The 7,411-nt window shown below is 40.2% G+C and overlaps 1 protein-coding gene across 4 annotated transcripts in view; it reads left to right on the top strand.

Moving 5' to 3' along the window:
* The window catches only part of tcf12 (transcription factor 12), an 85,886-nt gene that overhangs the window by 47,207 nt on the left and 31,268 nt on the right, over positions 1–7,411 (top strand). The window lies entirely within an intron of this gene.

The raw sequence follows: 7,411 nt of genomic DNA, 5'->3' as shown, positions 1-7,411 counted from the left end.
TTGGGGTGATTGATTTTCAGTGCTGACCTGTCACAGGCTAGCTTCCTCACAGCCTCTCCTGGGAGAAGGAGAGGCTGTCAGCGCGGATCCCCAGCTCTGCTCTTTTGATGTTTAATTAGTCATTACGTGGCTGAACAGGAGGACAGACAGAGATTAATAGCACAGAATATCTGAAATTTCTATTGGTAATGATCCCGGCGGAGCAGAAACCATTAGGATGCAGAGAAGTGTGGAGCTCAGCTTGTATTCGGTTAGACAGGGGGTGCTGGAGTCCATAAATATGCATAAATCAGTAAGTCAGATGTTCATTGTTAAAACCCCGGTGGTTAGGTAAAGAATTTTATTAAAGGTTTTCTTAAATTTTCTGGAACTTACAGAGGAGAATGAGATTTTTTTTCCCCATATTTAATAAGAAGCAAGTGCTTTTCCAAAATCCTCTTTTTTCATTTCCTTAAACAATGACAGGCTTTCTTTTCCTTTCTGTTTTTTTTTTTTTGGGGGTGGGGGGATGAGGGAGTCTGAGATTGGATTTGCCTTTCAGAGCTCTGATAATCGTCACTTCTTCTACCGCTGTTCGTCTGAAATTAAATATGGAACAGGGCACCGAGCATAAAGGGGTGGCTTGTGTTTTGTTTCTGGATTTGTGTTTGAAAAGAAGTTTGTCGGAGCATGAGAGAGCGTCCCGGTCCCCGGCAGAGGCAGGAACGTGAGCTGCCTCCTTCTTAACTAAGTGATATATTTGAGGCCTTGTCAGGCGGAGGGAGGGAGGTAAAGAATGGCTGCCTCACGGGTTACATCTCTTTGTTGTGTAAATGGACGCCGGGCTTTTATTTGTCAGTACTTAACACATGGGCGCAGGTGCGGTTCTGTGACTCATAAGAGTACAATCAAGCAGCACAATGCTGGATGGGGAGAAACAGTGACAGAGCATGGGATAAAATACAGCTCCTTCTTGTCACTCCGCACCGCTCAGAAGATAAAGCCCGGAGCTTGGAGGAATAATCCCAGTTAGTCTTTGATCCCATTTGAAAGAATAAAGATTGCACTGTTGAATAACCCGCTATAGATGCCTTATAGGCTGCCGACAGAGAAGGCAAAACTTCAATCTGTTTTCTGTAGATGGCAGAAGTGGGAAGCGTCTAAGCCGGAGGTTTTCTGGTTTCGTTTTTGCTGTTGCCATCACTGGAAGCAAAGGTGAGGCGTTTGAGTGCAAGCTGTATGCGGAGGGTTGGTTTATCAGCCATAATCTGTGCTTGTACTGCCGGCAGCGATACATGGAGCGGCGATGGTGATGCTGAAGAAGTGTGGAGGGGAAGGCAGCACCTGGAGCCTGATCTGCTGTGCCAGAGGCAGCTGTGTGAGGAGCCTGCAGCGTACCTGTAAAGCATGAATGCAGCTGCACATGCTGCTGAAAGCTTCTGCTGGTGTAAGCAAACTCAAGGGCCCCAGCAGAGACCTGAATAGCTGGGGTGATTTAAAAAAAAAAAAAAAAAGATCAACACAGTGCTTCCTATCATTATGTCTGCTGCTGGGAATTTTCTTATTTATTTATTTCTTCCTCAAATCCCCCCACAACCCTTCTTTTTTTTTTTATCCGGCTTGTATTCTTGCTCCCCAAGTCTAAAAATAATTTTCGGAGTTTAAATCAGATGAGCGTTTGCAAGTTGCAAGCCGAGGCTTGATGTGTGTTTGTGCGTCTGCTCGTGTGTGGGTGTGTGTGCGTTTGTGTGTGTGTGTGTGTGTGTACACTCCATGATGAAGCTGAATCAAAATATTTACAGGAGCACATCCTCTGTGCATTTAGTTTTTGACACTGCAGCTCACCAGGATGTGAAGACTATCTAGACAGGCCAGCTGGTGATTGCAAACAGTTAAATGTTTATGGGGTTTTTTCATCATGTATACAGACAGTCTCCTCTTCAAGCTGCACACAGACTTTCCTCTGTGGTCTGATGTTGCTTGAAAACTTTGGATGTAGCGGCGGCTTTAATTCCAAGATCAATTTGTTTATGGGAAAAAGCTACACAAAGCACAAATGCTTTCGTTTTTATTACACTAGATTACTCAGCTATAATTGGCTCCCTGAAATTGTTGGGCTGCATAAACTGAGCACCAGGAGCGAAGGACAGAGTGCTGTCGTTGGACAGATGAGAGGCTGCGCTGAAGGATGCTGACGGGCAGCTGCGTGGGCACCTGTCTTGACAGGACTGAAGGAGGAGGAGAGGGAGCGTTTTGTAGCTCGTGGGGGAAACTTGCATCTTGTAGGATATTTATGGGAATCTGCAAGGGCACGATCTGTATGTGTGTGTTCGTCTGCGTGTCAGCTTGTTTGTGTAAACAGTGTATTTTTTTTTTTCCTCCCCCTTGTCAGAGGCGTAGCGTTTTGATGTGACACTTCCTCCCTGGCTTTGGTGACGCTATAGCTCCGGGATAAGAAAAAGAAAGTGGTGGGTTGAGATTCCTCTGCCCTCGGGGAGTTTTGCAAGCGAGAACCCTCAGTGTGGATGACAAAAAAGATTGACATTTGCTTTTGACAGATCACTCAGACACCCTTGTTTCTCAGAGATTTGTACTGTGTGAGCTGTAAGAAAGGAAGTGTGCTCAAGGCTCTGAATCTTAAGACCTAGAAATGTTCCTCGCAGTGCTGTCTTCTGCATGACATTCAGACAGTTTGCCCGTCTTTCCATCAGTTTGTCTTTAACAGCTGAAAAACACGAGATAACAACACACGACAGAAGAAACCTGATTTATCTATTTTTTGAAAGAAAAGGAGGATGTTTTTTTGATTTCTGGTTTGAAGTACAGCAGGGTGGGACTGTAAAAGAACAGCTTTGTTTTAAATTAGATGTAATTTAACTATAAAGCCACACACATGGCCTGCATTAAAAGAACTGGTCTGTTTTCAGAAACACTGACTTGACTGAGAAACTGAGAAAGGATAAACATGATCACATATTTGCTACATGTTATTTCACTAACAATCATTCCTAGTTCTAGAAAAACAATGAGCACCTTTAATGTATTTAATGATAAAAACAAGTTCAGGATATTAAATGAAACATTAGCAGGATAATAATACTAATACAAGCAATATTAATAAAAGATGTAAGATAAAACCAGGTATCTTTTTTTCTATGCCCACTTTATTTTCCAGAATGATTTAAGTTTTTCAGAAAAGTTAGATCAATTAATCAAGTTAATCCTTTGATTTATTTTGCAACATTTTGAACTGCCACTAAGGGCTTTATTATTAAGCCTTAACATTATTAATCATTTTTTGATTAATTGGTTAATCTAAACCATTAATTGTCTCCAAGAAAATGTTTATTTTACTTGCATTTGCTTTTACAATAAACTTGTACTGCATTCCACAGCACACATCAAGTTATACTAAACAATCAAATGTAATATAAATATATTACTGAATTTATCCAGTTGATGAGACTCAACTGGATAAAATCAGTTCAGTTACGATTGAGATGCTAAAGGGAAAAAAATCAGTTCCTGTTTTTCTCTCATAAAAACTGCAATTTGTATTTATTGCCTGTAGGTAATATTTTTGAGTGTGCATGGTTTAAATTAGATTTCTTCAGATATTAACATAATTAAATGGGATTTCAACAGGAAGAAGGTAAATTAGTTTTGTTTGCAGATCAGCACAAAGTTAAAATGCATCTAAACTTTAAACACTTAAACAAATCAATCAAAGATTCACATTTTTCTTATTTGTTTTAGAGAATTGTATAAGTTCTTTGAGGAAACGAGGTGTGAGGTGCATCTTGAATTTTGGGAGTCTGACCTCAACATCTAAGTTTAAATATATTACTTTCAACAATTTTATAAAGTTTAATTCAAATATTTGTTGTTACTTATGTCCTTTTATTGCAGATTTATAGGCACTGTCTGTGGCTCTTTGACGACATTCCTTGAATTTTATTCATATTTGATGTGTAAGATCTTACTGCACCCTCTGATCACTGTTTGTGCATCGAGTCGTGCAGACAGGTAGTTAGTTTATTTCCTAGATATTACATTTTGCTGCATTTTTGCTGCAGGAGATGAAAAGTTTCCTCCCTACATCTGGCAGGGGGCAGTATTTGAGTCTGTGACCCGACCCCAGTTAGTACGCTCCCTGGAGATGCCCTCATCAGATGGCTGATTAGATAGACACACTTGGTTTGACGTGGTGATGCTAAACAGTCGCAGCCACCTCTGGGACCTCTGGGCCTCGCGTTTATCTTTGTTTGGGTTGTTGAAATTTACCACATGCATTAGAGGCTTGAGATAATAGAGCAGGCGAATAAGCCAGAGACCGGGCCTCTTTCATCTGCGAGGAGAGCAAGGAGTTAAAAGGACAGAGAATGAAAATAATGCACACATTAAAGTCATTACGCGCATTCACCGCTGTTGTAAATTATTCATGTTGGCCTTGCGTGAGTCTGCAGTATTAATGCAAACCCTGATTTCAGATCGCTGGCAGAAACAGGAACGCAGTCTGTCAACAATCACCAAGGTAGAGTGTTTGTTATTTAGAGACTGAGTCTTGCTGCTGCAGCTCAGTAAATACATGGCGATGCAGCGGGAAGCTCAGAGTCTCTGGTTGTGTCAAAAAGGTACATAATTCACAGATACTGAGCAATAAATCAGCGTGTTATTAGAAATACATATACCATTCAGTGCTGTCTTTTTGTTTCTTCCTTCCTACAATTGAGTTCAAACATTAGCATCCACCCTGTGTGTGTAGTGGTTTTATATTGGTCAGATTGGGTGGGGCCAGTAGCAGCTACAATGGGGTGAGGGGATGGGAACAACGCAGGACAAGTGGCTGGTTTATCACAGAGCTGCTAACAAAAAGTTAGAGGCTGTTTTGCTTTTCTTCATGGAGTTTGTCCTACAGACTAGTTTCCATTAACCTGGTTGGATTTAATGAAGCAGGTTGTAAAGGGCCGACAGCCAGTTTCCTGACACTTAAGCTGCATTTTAGTCTGTTTAGTCTGCTTTAACTGAAATCTAGTCCGTTTCCACAAATAAGTAAGCAAAGTTTATTTATAAAGCGCTTTTCACAGGCATAAAATCACAAAGCGCTGCACAAAAGAAAAATCAAGAGATAAAAGCCTGGGAAAATAAAAAATGTTTAGTTGCTTTTTGAAAACCTCCACAGACTCAGCAAAACGGAGCTGCAAAGGCAAACTGTTCTACCAAGTGAAAGTTCTGGTCCCCTTTACTTTTTAACCATGTACGTGGAGCAACCAAGAGATTTAAAAATTGAGAACGAAGGCCAAGTGCAGCAGAATATTTGGTTAAAAGTTGACTGAGATGATCAGGAGCCCAACATTTAAAGCTCTGTACGTCAGCACGAGTACTTTAGAAAGTCCAGTTTGTTCGGGGAGGTGTGAATGCGCAATCAAACTCTGATGCGGAGCAGAAATGTGAACCTAAAGATCTGTGTTCGGTAGAAGTGAACTCTGGTGTGGTTCAAATCTTAAGTGGACTGGAGGCCGCTCCAAAAACAGGAAGTGGACTACAGCGCTAGTAAGCGCTAGCAGGAGAAATGACTCGTGGTCTTTTGGACGCCACTACATTTTGGTTTACATTTGTTGAATAAGAAAGTTGTGCTCATGTCTTCTTCAGAGGTTTTCATGTCGTTTACTTCAGTGGTTCTTAGTGCAACGCCACCACAGGCGAGGAAGGGAACAGGTTGCTCAAAGCATTTGGTTCGCTTGACAGTGCAGTGTGAAAGCGAATCACGAGCTCAAAATGTAACAAATGCTGCAATTTTGGTCCCCAAACGAACCGAGTCTACCGCACTGTCAGGCATTGGTGTTCATTCTGGACATTAGAAGTGGTAGAGAAAGAAAACCAAGTATCAGTCTGCCGTGTAAATGTTTAAGCTGCAGCTGCACTTAAACATTTCAGCTTTGTGAACCATCATCATGATGTTTTAGGATAATACGAGCAGAAGATATAAGCTCCATTTCTCAAACCAACTTGTGAAGGATAGTAATAAAATGCCTTTGAGCCTCTTGTTTTTGCAATTCAGACCTCACACCATTAAAAGCTCATCTGTTGTTAGTTTACCGTCTGACACCGCCTGTCAATTACACAGGACAACACTGTAAAAATGTCAGTGAAAATTTACTTCAAAGTATTTCTGCATGTGCGGTAAGTACAGTACGCAGCAGCGTCTAGGCTGCCAAGTCTTCAGATTCGAAGATACCAGGAATAAGCTTGTGGTCACGCTGTCTCCATCTGCGCCGGAGACGTGAAAGCCGTGTTTTTGCTCGATAGAAAGCTGTAATTGATTCAGCACAAAAGAAAGGAGAGCTTGTTTACCCAGATAAAATCATGCTCATTTCCAAACGGTGATGTTGTGCAGTTTTTAGGTGTTTGTTTGAATCAGTTTGACATTTCTCTCCTCAGCCTTGTCATATCTGTCTCCCCTGTGATGCAGAAGCTTCCCTGGTCCTGCCAGAACAAAACAATCTCCCCCTCATCATCTGAAATCAGATTAGTCTAATCTTTCAGAGACTTACAACGTCTCTTTCTCCCCGCTGATGCGTATCTTCTCCCTGTCTTTTACATGATCAGCTCCCATATTCCTCTGAATTACAGTTTTAGACATTTTCCAAAATGCTGAAAAAAGATAATGTGGCTTAAACAAGATCTTTGTCAGGAAATTTTATCTTTTTTTTGTTTGTTTTACAAGTTATGTTTTGGAGGTTTTAGTAGTTTTATTAAGTAATAGTCAAAATTAATTAGATACTCAATGAATTTCATCTCAAAGTATTTTAAAGATCTTAACAGAATCCCACCTGAAATTATTTGTCTTCGGGGTATGTCTGCAGTTTTAGATATTTGTGTACATTTACAGCAGAAAAGCCCTGATTAGTGAATCATTATGAGCTGACATACTTTTATTAGTTATAAAAGAGCAAACATTATGGAAAACCAATATAAAACTCTTGATCCTAGTGTATAAAACAGTTTTGGGTACAAAGAAGCAGTTGTAGCATCACACATGATCACAAAAATGTTTTTTTGATTCTCCACTTTGGAGATTTTTTTAAAATTTTATTTCTGTAATTCTTTGTTGTTGTTTTTTTAGTTTTGCTCACCAAAAATGGCTTGAAAATGTGGATAAGAGATTACACCATTAAGAGGATTTTTATTTGTTTAATTTATTTACAGTTTAAAATGAACATGCCCCATGTTGACATAATTGACTTGAATGAAAATGAATAGTTTGAAGAAAAACATATTGTACAGTATACGCTTTCTCTCAAAAGCAACTACACCATAAACAACTAAACATCAATCAGCCATCCAGATAAATACATCTTTAGATGCAAAACAGATAGTGTGTGTGTGTGTGTGTGTGTGTGTGTGTGTGTGTGTGTGTGTGTGTGTGTGT

Source organism: Poecilia reticulata, linkage group LG3, assembly GCF_000633615.1.
Source record: "Poecilia reticulata strain Guanapo linkage group LG3, Guppy_female_1.0+MT, whole genome shotgun sequence".
Taxonomy (NCBI): domain Eukaryota; kingdom Metazoa; phylum Chordata; class Actinopteri; order Cyprinodontiformes; family Poeciliidae; genus Poecilia; species Poecilia reticulata.
Note: the sequence above shows the minus strand (reverse complement) of the source record. Positions and strands in the feature narration are given on the sequence as shown.